This window comes from Leptonychotes weddellii, chromosome 6 (assembly GCF_054177405.1).
Source record: "Leptonychotes weddellii isolate Sample4059 chromosome 6, ASM5417740v2, whole genome shotgun sequence".
Lineage (NCBI taxonomy): Eukaryota > Metazoa > Chordata > Mammalia > Carnivora > Phocidae > Leptonychotes > Leptonychotes weddellii.
Window position 1 is genome coordinate 95,123,890 of NC_138374.1, and position 14,268 is coordinate 95,138,157.

Sequence of the window (14,268 nt, forward strand, 5' to 3'; positions counted from 1 at the left end):
CAACTCTTGGTTTCAGCTCAGGTCATGATCTCAGGGTCATGAGATCGAGCCCCACCTTGGGCTCCGCTTTCAGCGCAGTCTGCTTCAGATTCTCTCCCTCCCTCTCCCTCTTCCTCTGCCCCTCTGCCCAGTTGCACACATGAGTGCACGCACTCTCTAAAATAAAATCTTTAAAAAGCAATATTGCTATTGATAATACCAATATTCAGTGTCATAAGATAGATAATTTTTTTAGTTCTTTTGGGAACAAAATAATAGTGTATTTATTGTATATACAAGTATGCAGTGGCCCTGAACACTGTAATTATTGTAAGGAGTTAGAGAAAACATACTGTGTCTTAGGTGATAAAGACATTATTAGTCTTGTGACTTTCAAGTAATTCACTTAATGTCTTTTTTTTTTTCTAAGTTACTTAATGTCTTAATATCTCAAGTTTGTCACCTACAAAATGAAGGGGTGGGCCTAAATGATCTCTTGAGTCCCTTCATTTCCACAATTCTGTCTTTTCCTAACATTTACTCCATACCATGAGGATTCTCTTGGTAGAACCATTAGATTAGGGATAGGAGAAATAATATATTCTGCACATAAAGCAGAAAAAGAAAATGGCCTCAGGCCCCTCTCCCTCTGCCCCTCCCCCCTGCTTGTCACACACATATGCGTGTGCTCTCTCTCTCAAATAAATAAAATCTTTAAAAAAATGACAAAAACTGAAATTTTAATTTCCTCACATCCCTGAACAAAACAAACTAAATTCTTTACAAAAATTATACTTTCTTTGCCCTGAAATTCAGCCATCTTATCCTTTGATATATTTTTTTCCTTTTGAATAAATGACAATGACCATATTGCTATTTCCTATGAGATTAGTGCTGTCTAATGGAAATACACTGTGAGCCACTTAATGTAACTTTGCATTTCCTAGTAGCCACATTATGAAGTAAAAATGAAGCAGATGAAATTAATTTTAAAATCTTATTTAACCTACAACATCTGAAATATTACTTCAACTTTTAATCAGTATAAAATTATTGAAGTAGTCTATATTCTTTTTTTCTCTACTAAGACTTTGAAATTCAGTGTGTATCGTACAGTTATGACGCATCTTTATTTGAAGTAGCCACATTATAAGTGCTCAATAGCCATGTGTGACTAGGAGCTCTGGACATTGAAGTTCTAGATAATGACATAGAATTCATATCAGTGTGGGAATTTTTTATTTTCCTGGGACATCTAACACTACTTTGTGAAATTTGGAAGCAAACCTTAAAATTCCTATGGCCCCACTCCCTTATCTAACTTAATACCAATCTCATTGATTTTTCTAAATATCCTAAGTATCTTATCTATCCCTTCTCTCTCTACTCCCAACACACCAATCCAAAATACCATTTTATCTCAACTGCGTGCCCTTACTGATCTACCTGTATCCACCAACCCTTCTAAACTTCTCTCTGTCCAACACCCATGGTAATGTTTTCAAACATCTAAATCTGCTCATATGATCCCTCTTCTTAACACACTTTAGTGGCTTTCTGTTGCTCAGAGGATAAAGACAAACTATCCTAATGTGATCTACAGATCTCCTCATAGTTTCTCGTCTAGCTACACTGGACTTGTAGTCCCTGTCACCGCTGAGCCTGTGCACATTGTAATTAACTCCTATTCATCCTTCAGTTGTCAGATCAAGTTTGACTTTCTCAGGCAAGCTTTTCTTGTCTTCCTGCAGGTTCTCCTAGCATTCTCTGCTTCTTCACTGGACTTGTCAGTTGCAAGTTTACATTGATGTTTTGTGATTCAGCAAGTATTTGCGGAGTGTTTATTAAATGCCAGACACTGGTTTAGTTACTGGTACAGCAGTGAACAGACTGAAATTCCTGCCCTGGTGGATCTTATATTTGAGTGAGATGAGCTAGGTAGTGTGTCATGAAAACCATAAAGCAGCCAGAAGAGAACAGAGAGTGAGGGCAGCAGGAGTTTCGATATTAGATGGGTTGGCTTCAGGAAGCCTTCCCTGGGAAGGGGCCATCTGAGTGAAGACCTGAAGGAAGTGAGAGAGCAAATCATGGGTATTTGGGGCCAGGCAGAGAACAGCTAGGGCAAAGGCCAGTGAGCTATAGTGAGGGAGGGAGGTAGAGTGAGGGCTAGATGTCATCTAGAGCCTTGCAGATCATTAGTCTGAAAAAGATGGTAGGTTCTTGGAGGGTTTCAAGGAGAGGAGTGGCAGTTTCTGACAGATTTTAAGTAGCTCTTAAGTCACTTCTGACTGCTAACTGGGGGGTGGGGGTGGTACCAAGGACTGAACTAAGTGTGAGATACAGTGTGGCTTGGGTCAGGATGGGAGTGGAAGAGATGGTGAGTAGTTGTTAGACGCTGTGTGCAACAGGAGTCTAGGATGATGCCAGAGATTTGGCCTGACACCAGAAGCATGTAGTTGATACTCTCTGAGATGGAAAATTATTATTATCGTGTTCACAACTCCTGGGGCTGCCATTCGTTTAGAATATTATGTGCAATGCTGCCTTGTGGAGAAAGACCAGAGCAATAGATGTGGAGGAAAGAGCAGGAGTTTGGCTCTTTGGACATGTTTGGGTTTGCATGTTCCTTAGAATGCCGAATTAGGTAATTCGTAACTATATTATTTGTCCAGGCTTCAAATGTAGTTTGAGAGAGGTCACTGTAGAGGTATTTCACAAGTGTGGGTGAATATAGACAGGAGAAGGGTCCTAGTTAGTGTTTAGGTGGAACTAGCAAAAGAGATGAAAAAGCAACAGCGAGTGATTTAGGAGGAAAGTCAGGTTATTAGTACAGAATTTGATGAGCCAAGTGAAGGAAGTATTTTTAAGACGGAAGGAGTGATGAGGTGTAAAGTGTTGTTAATCATGTACTTATTTGATTAATTGCTGCTTCCACTAGGTTTTAAACTACATGAGGGCAGAGACCAGTAATTTTGCTTCTTTTATTTTATCTGCCTGGCATGTAGTGGGGTTCAGTAGTTAGAATGAGAAAATGAATACAGTGTTCAGTAAGTATTTGTTCAGTGAGAGAATGTTTTCAAAAACTGAAGCAGTAACTCTGCTGGAAGATGGGATGTAGCACAAAAATATTCTTGTTATGTGTTAGTGTCATATATTCATCAAGATGACATGAAATCTGGCAGTATAAACAGAATTTTGTCATCTGGCAGAAAGATGTTTTCTAATTTATTATGAAGTATTCAAGACCTACAGCAAGGCGTAAAGACTAATAAGATGAAAACCCCTGTGAAGCCACTGCGTTTTCTCCCATGTTTGCCCTCTTCCCTCCTCCACTATCCCATATTGATCTATGACATTCCTGTGCATTGAGCTATATTTCTTTAAGTATATGTATCCCTTAGCAATATGTGCTATTGCAGGTTTTAAATTTTTTATGTAAATGGTATCCTGTGTTTTTAGTCGTCTTTAGTTTGCTTTTTATGTTCAGCATTGCTGACCAGCACCGATGGTAATATGGGCACTCTAGTGCATTAATAACTGAGTTGTGGAGCATGAGTATCTGAGTTTATTAAAGACCGCCAGTTTTCTGAAATGTTTGTGCAGATATTGTTTATCATGTCAGAACTCTTGCTATTGACAAAAGATTAAGCCATGGGGCACCTGGGTGGCTCAGTTGGTTAAGCGACTGCCTTCGGCTCAGGTCATGATCCTGGAGTCCCTGGATCGAGTCCCTCATCGGGCTCCCTGATCGGCAAGGAGCCTGCTTCTCCCTCTAACCCTCCCCCTGTCATGTACTCTCTCTCTCTCTCATTCTTGCTCTCTCAAATAAATGAATAAAATCTTTAAAAAAAAAAAAAAGATTAAGCCATGATGTCAATCTAGTGTATTAGTCTTATTTATTAGCATAAATGGTGTAGTTATTAGCTTCACTAAAGAATGAATTCTTTTGTTAAATCAAAATTTAACCTCAGATATTATGAAAAGAGAGTGGTTATCCCTGAATCTAATAAATTTATCTTGATGTTTTTGCCCATTATGTCAACGTTCAAGTCTCTCTCTATAACTTTATGTAAAACTTTTAAAAAGTGTATATATACTTTATGAAATTTTAAAAGCGCTTTAGTTGTTCACGAAAAGTATTAATCAAAACTCACTATTACCTGTATATATCCATATGTAATTTTATTTCAGGTGCTAATTCAAGTTTTCTAAAATGAAATTTGTATGAAATTTGAACTTTGAAGAATACAGATTCTGAATCCAGCCATGTGGTTTAGTGATTTAGGTTGGTGATTACACCACCCGGGTCTCACTCAATTTTCTGTAACAGAGGCAATTTCTGAGTCACCTGGAACTTACTAAAATATGTATCTCTCATTAATTCAGTTCCCTAAGTAGACCCTGTAATGCCTACCAGTTTGTGGAATTCTGTATTCCCAAGTCTTTTGTGTTCAGTAGAATTTAACCAAACTGGTTCTACCTAAACTTGTTCTTAACTTGTAGGAAGAAAGGGGCACCTTGCGAAGTGCAGCCATTTCTCAGGGTCAGGCCGCTTACCTACAATGTCTGTCACACAGTGCACCTCAGAGTTGCTCAGGGGGAAAAGGAAAAATTCCAAGCCTTTTATTTCACTGTAGAAACCATCTCCCTTATCCTGGAAGTGGCACAAAAATTTTTTATGGTATAGCGACTGTCCTTAGTCATCAATAGAATACTGGCTAAATAAAGTGACTTCTTTAAGAGCAGATCTGAATCAAACAAATGCTACGTCTGGTTTTTCTCCAACCCCGTTGCACACTTTGAGGTTACCTCGGATTGAAAGAAGAAAAAAGAACAGATTTTGGTACTTCATTTCTTAGTTTTTTTTTTGTTTTATGGTCAGAAGAATGGAAATCATGCTTACCAATGAAAAGAATTTAATGTTACAGGGAAGTTCATCAGTGATATAAAAAAGTATTTAGTAGGAATATAACTACATAGAAAAAAGGTTTGCTCCAATTTTACTTTTAAAGGTTCCTTGTCTGTGTGATGTACACCACCTGTCCATTATTATTACCGTTCAGAACCCTAGGAGCCATTCTTTTCCCTTCTCTCTCCATCCTATTTCCCCTGTTCTCCAATTGATTTTACTTCCTGAATAACTTTTCTCTCCTTCCCCATGTCTGTCAACTCTGGACAACATTTATTAAGAGTACCGTGTTTTTATAAGGCTGCAGCTCACTAGCTCTAGAAATGTGAGCACTCCTTAAGTCTGTGCACGATTGTTCGGCCTGAGACAGGTCTCAGCGCACCCTGTCGTCTCGGTACTGACGGATCCCTCTCCATCTGAACGCTTTGGCCTGACGTTCCCATAGCTGGTGCTACAGAAATCCTGAGAATCTTCACGTCCCCACTGACCCAAGCAGCAGGGCCAAATTGGGACGCTTCTGTGGATGTGATCCCTCTCACACAAAACCTGGCTTTTCACTCTTCCTCCCTCCTTTCAGTAGGCAGCCATCTCTTAGTGATACAGTTGCCAAAATGGTCATGAGCGTGATCACAAAGAAGGAAAAGGGTTAGCAGTTTTATCATTTATATTCAACCACTGTTAATGTGTCCTTACAATTCTTATTTCCATGGAGCTGCTTATCTCTTTTTTTTTTCCTTCGTTTAAACCAGTTTTGGGCACAAATTGCCATGTATTTTGCTGCCTCTTTTTTCTTTTTTAATCAGTGTCTAACATTCACAGCTCTGAATGGGTGCTCAAAAATTTTTAATTACTTCATTTCACTTATTTTAAAATTTATTTTAAAGCCCTTTGAATCCCAAGAGAATTTGTAGTGGCAAAACATAAAAGCAGGGAGCCAGAAGACTTGTAGTTTTTTCAGCTTTGCCATTTATAGATTGTGCCATTAATGGAATCTATTTCGTATCTTGGCCTTTTTAAAAAATTACCAAATCTCTGAAGTAAAGGATTTTGGACTATTGGGTCTTTAAAATACCTTCGAGGTCTTCCAGAAATGCCAGGAAGTAGGATTATTTTTATTAGTGACTTCAGAGTAAGAGCTGCAGTTAAGGGTAGTTCTCAATCAGTAATAAATAGAATTTTGATCAAAACTGCAGGAGTCTGAAGGAGGTGCTAGGGTTGAGTGATGGTCACGAGGCAAGCTCTTATAGATTGGGGGGTATTATCCTCTCACTAGAACATAAATTCTACAGGGGCAGAAACCGTTGTCTGCTTTGTGCACTGATGTATCTCTAGTGCCTAGAATAATACCCGTTCAGTATTTGAGTTTGCTAAGTGGCCATTCCAAAGCTTTAGACTGTATAGCCTACAGGCACGTCATCTCCCATCGTTTATCATGTTTGGAATCATTTCTGCAAAAGTCTGTTACTAGTCCAAGAATTTGACTGTATCTTAGCATTCTTTCTTTGGAAACAGGGGTTTTGGGTTTTTTCCCCCACCCACAATTAAGAACATTTTCAGGTTTTTTCCCTAGTATGAATTATTTAATGCTTAGTGAGGGCAGATTAAGGATTCTGTACATTGATTAATTTCTAGTGTGAATTTTCTGGTACTTAGTTGAAGCTCAGCTCTTGTTAAGGTTTTTCTGTATTTCTTATACATACAGATTCTCTTGGTGTGATTTCTCTTTTGATCTTGAAGGTTTTTTTCTTTTAGAAACCTCTTACACATTTATAGGGCTTCCCTCCAGTGTGAGTTCTTTCATATGGAGGAAGCAGTGACTGTGTTCTGAAGGTGTATTACATTCATGGGTTTTTTGGGTTTTGTCTATGAATTCTCTCATGTTCTATAAAGCTTATATTTCTTCTGATGACATTGCCATGTTTATTACATCAATGGGGTCTCTCTTCGGAATGAGTGTTCTGTTACTCAACACAGGATGTGTTATGACAGAGTTTGCTTGCAATCAGATTTTCTTTCTAATCTCAATTCTCCAGTGCTTTTGAGAATTCTTAAAGGGTGAACTGTGCTTGAAATCTGTACTGTACTTATTACACTGGGTAACTTTTGCCTCTTACGAGGTTCTCAAGTGTTCCTAAGTGTCTGGCTCTGACTGAAGGCCCCTGACACGTATTACGTTCAAAGAAGAAAGTTTCACACCTTATTTTAAGTTTTAGTAGGTCAGGTCATTAAGTCATTTAGATTATATCAATAAGCAGACATTATATACAAAGGACAGATAAGGCCCTCGTGTGTAACTGGGACACACTAGAGATTGAGGAAGAATGCTGGTGAAATGAGGAAGAGCACATAATAGGTAATTCTGACTCTTACTAAAACATTTCTGAAAAACTTAAAAATGAGATATTTTTGACAATATGTTGAAGACCTTTCTGTAACATTTTTGTGTATGCAGAGACTAGAATCTTGGCAACTTCCAAAGTTCCAAAATCAGGAATACCATAATTCTATGTTTGTTTTAATGAAAATTATCATTTGCATTAGAATTAAAATGTAAACAATTCATGAATATGGTGAGAGGTTTGAAGAAAGCAAAGAAGACATGAAAGACTTGGAATTTTCTGTTAGAAGCAAGGTGCAAACTGTTTTGTATGTTATATTATTGCTGCTCATCACCATGAACTTCCTATGTAGCAAGGTTAGGCTTAGAATAAAACCAGAGAAGTAAAGAGGAATGTTGTTGGTTAGAGAGTAGGTGTCTCTCGGCAGAAGACAGCCCCTGCATCTATCTCTGCTCTCATTCTGGGGGCAGCTTCAGGGTGTCAGGAGGAGGGTGCGGGGGAACGGGATGTGAGTACATTAGAAAAGAGAAGTGATATTTTTGATTTAACATAACACATTGAAGTTTTATAGTTTCAGAACTTCATTCTGTTGATTAAAAATACAGGAATCATAATGAGCACATCATCTGGGGTGAGACTTCTTTCTAAATAGCCATATAGGCTGAATGCTAATGGAGATACCATATCTCTTTAAAGTTTAGCATTTTTTGAGCATAAGAGTACCTTAACAATAATTATCTTCTTCTGTGTGTCAACTATACTTCAATTAAAAAAAAAAATTGTCTTCTTGTGAGCACTACCCCTCCCTCCCACCCCCCTGCAGTCTTTAGATTCCATCACTTTATCTTTTCTTCTCTCAGTCTCTGTCTACATGCTGGTCTATATTGGCCTTTTCTCTTCTTCTATCTTTAGGTATCCCTACAACATCACCCTTAGAGCAGTCCTTTTAAGAGTGTTGGAACCTACAAGATGAAATTTAGAGCAAGAATTTGACTTTACAGAACAAACCTACAAGAGACATAAGAGAAGCCGTGGCTCCTGTGAAATTCAGTAATTCTTTCATAGGGTAGGTGGTCATCAGTTGTGGTGTTTGCTCCCCACGTGCTTCCAAAATGAACTCAGTGGAAAATCGGGCTCGACAGTTTCATGGCTCAGAATGAGCCCATGAATGTTCTTTCAGATATACTTTCAATGACCATTTAAAAATTGCCTTTATATCTGTGAGTTGCTGTTAGATTTCTTTTTACTGCCTGATTTTAAAATTGTAAATCCATTTGAACAAGATTTAAGAGGTATCAAGGCTGTTGTAGTTTAGCCTTTGCTAAAATAGAGGCTTACTTACATAGTGTACTTAAATCCGTCCTATTCTTAAATCAGACTCTTAAAAAAACACCCTTTGATCACGAAGCTTACTTTTTGGTGTTCATAGGAGATGTTTTAGTATAGAATAACCCTTGACTAGGCTGATATGCTGTCAAATGCAAGATACCACTGGTGGGGGGCTCAGTTGGTTAAGCAACTGCATTGGGCTCTGGTCATGATCCCAGGGTCCTGGGATCGAGCCCCACATCGGGTTCCTTGCTTAGCGGGAAGTCTGCTTCTCCCTCTCCCTCTGCCTGCTGCTCCCCCTGCTTATGCTGTCTCTCTCTCTGTAAAATAAATAAATAAAATCTTTAAAAAAAAAAAAAAAGGTACCACTGGTGGGAGAATTTATTTCTCAGATCATTTATAGTGTTTCCTGGAGGAAGATCCTGGAGTCTGAGACAAAAAGAGACAGAGACAAGGGGAAAAGCAATTTTTTTTTTTTCCTCACGGAGAAGTTCAGTGGCCGTTGAGAGGTGGAGGTAGGGCAGGGCAAAATTCTTCTAAGGCTAGCTAATATAAATGCATGTCAGAGTATAAGAAGAAACTAGTGAGTGAGTTCCTGGAGTCCCAATGCAATTTCAGCTCCATAATTCATTAAATGGATTTTTATTGTTGTTGTTTAACTTTTTATTTTGAGGTAATTACAGATTCACTGGAACTTGCAAAAAAAAGAAGAAACTAGTGAGTGAGTTCCTGGAGTCCCAATGCAATTTCACCTCCATAATTCATTAAATGGATTTTTATTGTTGTTGTTTAACTTTTTATTTTGAGGTAATTACAGATTCACTGGAACTTGCAAAAAATAGTACAGGGATAATTATAGATTCATAGGAAGTTGCAAAAATATTGCGGAGAGGTCCCACTTACCCTTCACCCAGTTTCCCCTAGAAGCTACATCTACATAAGTATGGTACAGTAGCCAACCAGGGAAGGACATTTGTACAACACATATCTGTATAGTTGTGTAACATTTTTTTCTATGTGTAGTTTTGTCTAACCATCACCTCAGTCAAAATACAGAACTATTGCAATACCACAGAGATCTCTCTCCCTTGTGTTAGCCCTCTGTAGTCAACCAGTCCCACTCCTACCCACTCCCCACCATCCTTAACTCCTACAACCACTAATCTGCTCTCCATCATTATAGTTTATTGTTGTATTAGATGGGCTAGTAATACAGCATCGTCTCAAAGGGGAAATGTTTTCTGAAGCAGAAGCTACTGTCTTAAGAGGTTTTAAAGAACCTGCTTGTGTCTTCACATTTTCCAGTTACAAATTTCTTTAAAATGGAGGGCTCCAGTGGAATTTTCATCCATTTGCTCCCAACTGATGTGACCATAGATTCATTCATCCCCACCTCCTTTCTGTCAGCTTCCAAGAGAGTTTTGTTAAAGGGACAAAGCATTTTTTCATTAAGTTAATGATGTTGAAATGTTCTAAGAATTGGATGAATTTTTTATTCAAATTTTTATCCATTTTTATCATTTTTTTATTTGAGGAGTCAGAAAAGCATTTGGAAGTTTTTAGTGTAAAAAAAATAAAGCCGTAATTCACTGATACTTTTATCTGGGTTCCTTGTTTATCATAATTTATAATAATGATGAAGATAGGTTCAAAGGAGTTGATATGTATAAAGCACTTAGACCAGTGCCTGGCACACAGTAATCTCTGTGTTAGTGTTAACTCTTACTTTTACTGCTACTGTTAAGACAACGGTTCTCAGGCTGAGAAGGCCTTTTTAAGCATAAACCAGAAGATTAAATCACACAAAGAGGAAAGTAAAAGTATCGGCTACTTTGAACAAGAAAAACCAGGCCCCCATACGCACATAAAGAAGATTGGGAAGGTGTGTTTTCATAGATTTTCTCTCCGTGGTGGGTTTATAGTTGATTCATGGCCCCACCCTCCCTATTCTCTCCTTTTAACAAACATAATTACTCTTACAGTTGGGGAAATTAAAGCAATGATATATGGAAAGGGAATAAATACACCCAGATTCAGTAAGACTTTTAGGAAAGTGACACTCGCTAGTAGTAGTATAAATGACCCTGTATTTCAGGAGGGCAATTTGACAGGTATCAAAGCCTTGAAGAGGTTCATCCTCTTGACCTAGTGATTTTACTTTTAAGACTGTATTTTTAGGAAATGATCAGAAATGTCAGAAAAGGTGCAAGGATATTCATTAGAGTGTAGCCTTCTAACAGGAAAGTGAAATTCACTTTATGTGTAAAGTTCATTATTTAGTTTGAACTCCATCAAATGGCTACATTGAGTAGTTTGATAGGTATAATATCAGTTTGACACAGACACTTTGATCATGGCATTAGTATAAATTTGGAAATAATATTAATTGGTTAAAAACAATTTCAATATTTATAGATTTAATCCTAGGAATTTGTCCTAAAATATGCCATCTTTATATAGTTATATTAATATATATTAATAGTATTTATATTTTTAGAACAAAAATATTTTCTAGCAGTTGGATGTTTTTAATATAGTTATGTCATTTTTACATTCATGTAATGTCTGTCACTATTTTCTGTCTAAACAGGGAGGTAATGTGAAATGAACACGTAGGCTCAGTAACTGTGGCATTGCTTCTGTTGTTTTATACTTTCCTTCAGTAATTTCAGATCTGAAGGTTGTAATCTAGCTTTTGGTTTTAAAAAAGTTAGTAATTGATATCTTTTTTTTTTTTTTAAAGATTTTATTTATTTATTTGACAGAGAGAGACACAGCGAGAGAGGGAACACAAGCAGGGGGAGTGGGAGAGGGAGAAGCAGGCTTCCCGCGGAGCAGGGAGCCCAATGCGGGGCTCGATCCCAGGACCCTGTGATCATGACCTGAGCCGAAGGCAGACGCTTAACGACTGAGCCACCCAGGCACCCCAGTAATTGATATCTTCAGAGCATTTAGTGCTTATCCACCGTGTTGAAGCAGTAATTGCTGTTTCCTCCCTCAGTATTCTCCATCTCAATTACTCAGGCCAGAAGAGGGAATCTGAGTACCTCTGGATACCTCATTCTTAGCTTACGATGTGTGGATCCAGTTTTTGACCAAGTCTTGGCTGCCTCCAAAATACCGTGAATCTACCACTTTTTTCAGTATTCACTGACATCACCCCAGTCAAGGGAACAGTACCTGTGTTTTTGGAGTATTGTATCATCATAATAACTGTTTCCTCCTTTTTCCCCTTAGTCCGTTTCTTTTTGTTTATATTTTTAAATTTTATGGAAGATAGGAATACATCCCATTAAAGAAGTCACGTATTTCTACCAGCCCCGCCCTTGAGCCCCACACCCATCCAGTGTCTTAGCTATTCCTCTTTGGAGGAATTTAAGTTCAGTTTTCAAATAATGCATCTAAATGCCTATCGTTTATAATTTTTAAAATTTTAGATATGATTTATTGACTCTCTGTACCGTAGAAAATGATTTTACTCTTATATTCTCTTCCCCTGACATTTACACAATTCACTTCGCCTCTTTTTCGCATGTAGTTATGTTGTAATTTTAACATGAATAAGTAATCATGCCTCAACCATGCTTTACAATCGAGCCATGATTACTTACTTAAATTTTGTTTTCCTTGAGCTAATAACTTACTTAAAGTTTCTCTGTACTGGTCACTAATGTTTCTGCTAGTGGTAAATATAGTGAATGCCTTATCAGTGTGTGTGTTCAAACTGTTAGAATAGAGTTCATCTATGAGAGGCACCCCTCTTGGAATTTCTGTCCTCTTGCTAGTTAATATCTGAACTATTGTTCTTAAGCTCTGCTCACAGTTGTGTCCCAGGATGTCCCTTTACTGTTAATCTGGGTATTCATAGTATTTTCTTTGTATGTTGGTTACTCAGTTTCCTGGATCACGTGTCTTCCTTTTTCTTAGTTTGCTAGTTTGTTTTGAGGAACCACATATTCTGCTGGCTCTCTGAGAATAGGTGCATAGAAGACAAATTCTCTGAGACTTTCATGTTTGAAAATCTCTGCAATATATTTTTATACTTAATTCATATATTTGTTGGACACAGAATTCTAGGATTTTGAAGACATTATTTCAGTTGTCTTTGACTTTCAGTGTGTTACTCTTGAGGTATCGATGCCTTTGATCCCTTTTTTCTGCCTGAGATCTATTTTTGTTTTTGAATCTTACAGATTTTTTTTTTTTTTAAGATTTTATTTATTTGACAGAGAGAGTCACAGTGAGAGAGGGAACAGAAGCAGGGGGAGTGGGAGAGGGAGAAGCAGGCTTCCCATGGAGCAGGGAGCCCGATGCAGGGCTCGATCCCAGGACCTTGGGATGTCAGACCTGAGCCGAAGGCAGATGCTTAACGACTGAGCCACCCATGCGCCCCTGAATCTTACAGGTTTATAATCTCTTGGTCTCTAATGCTCTAAACTTTCTGATGCTGGGCCTTGGTTTTGAGGGGTTTTTTAATTTACTCCATTATAAAGGGCACGAGATAGGTCTTTTCTTGCCCTTAAAGTTCTAAGGGCATTTAAAAAAATTTTTTTGATAAGTTATTTTTCTCAGTACTCCCTTAAAATTCTTGTTGTTATGCAGACATTGAGTCTAGTGGACTCCAATTAACATAATATTTTGACTCCTATTTTGATTTTTTTTTTTAAAGATTTTTATTTATTTATTTGACAGAGAGAGAGATAGCGAGAGCAGGAACACAAGCAGGGGGAGTGGGAGAGGGAGAAGCAGGCTTCCTGCCGAGCAAGGAGCCCGATGTGGGACTCGATCCCAGGACCCTGGGATCATGACCTGAGCCGAAGGCAGACGCTTAACGACTGAGCCACCCAGGCGCCCTTGAGTTTATTTTTTAAAAGATTTTTATCACCTTTATCTCACAACTCTTATGTTGGTTTTTTAAATCTCTCTTACTGTGTTTTCCTTTCCAAAAGCTCTGTTTTGTTCTCTAAACATATCCTCCTGTTTTTGCCTAATGGGAGCAATATCCTCATCTATCTGAGAGTAATAATTGTATGAGTTTTTCTTTTCTCAGTTGTTTGTTTGCTTTTTGCCCTAACTCAATTTCCTCAGATAGATTCTGTCTCTTTCTGGTGGTGGTTATTGCATTACAGCAGGGTTCTTAACCTGTTTTGAACCTTGGAACCCTTTGGCACCTGAACAAAGCCTATGGAGCTGAACCCCTTTAAAATCAAAGGAAATCAATTCTGTTAAAATACACTTCTCAACATATTTTTATAACTGTCACATAGCAGTATATATGTGCTTCTTTATTAACACATTAAGATCCAGAGATGATGAGCTCATAATTTCAAACTAGTGATGAGTATAATGATGTTTTTGGGCTATCTGTACCAACTGTAATGTGATATGAAAATTTTTTATCAGTGACAAAGTCACATGTATTGCTAACTCTTCTGTAGTCTGTACTCTACATTTATAATTAAAAGGAATGTCGTATCAGAGGTTAGTATAAAATAAAAATTTAATTTTTTGACATCCAAGTTTATTAAGCCCTTTGAATTCTATTGACAGACCTTGCGGGGTATCAAGAACTCTTTTATTAGAAGTTTCGTCACATATCTGGGGTGGTTGGCTGTCAGCTCAAAGAGTGAGGTACTGGGAAGCTAATTGGAAGCTCTGAGTAACTGAATGGGGCTTGACAACTACTAGGCTTCACTATACATTGTAGAAAGC

The 14,268-nt window shown here is 37.9% G+C and overlaps 1 protein-coding gene across 6 annotated transcripts in view; it reads left to right on the plus strand.

Annotated features, from left to right (window-relative positions):
- The window catches only part of RALGPS2 (Ral GEF with PH domain and SH3 binding motif 2), a 155,333-nt gene that overhangs the window by 44,659 nt on the left and 96,406 nt on the right, over positions 1-14,268 (plus strand). The gene's annotated exons all lie outside the window — the stretch shown is intronic.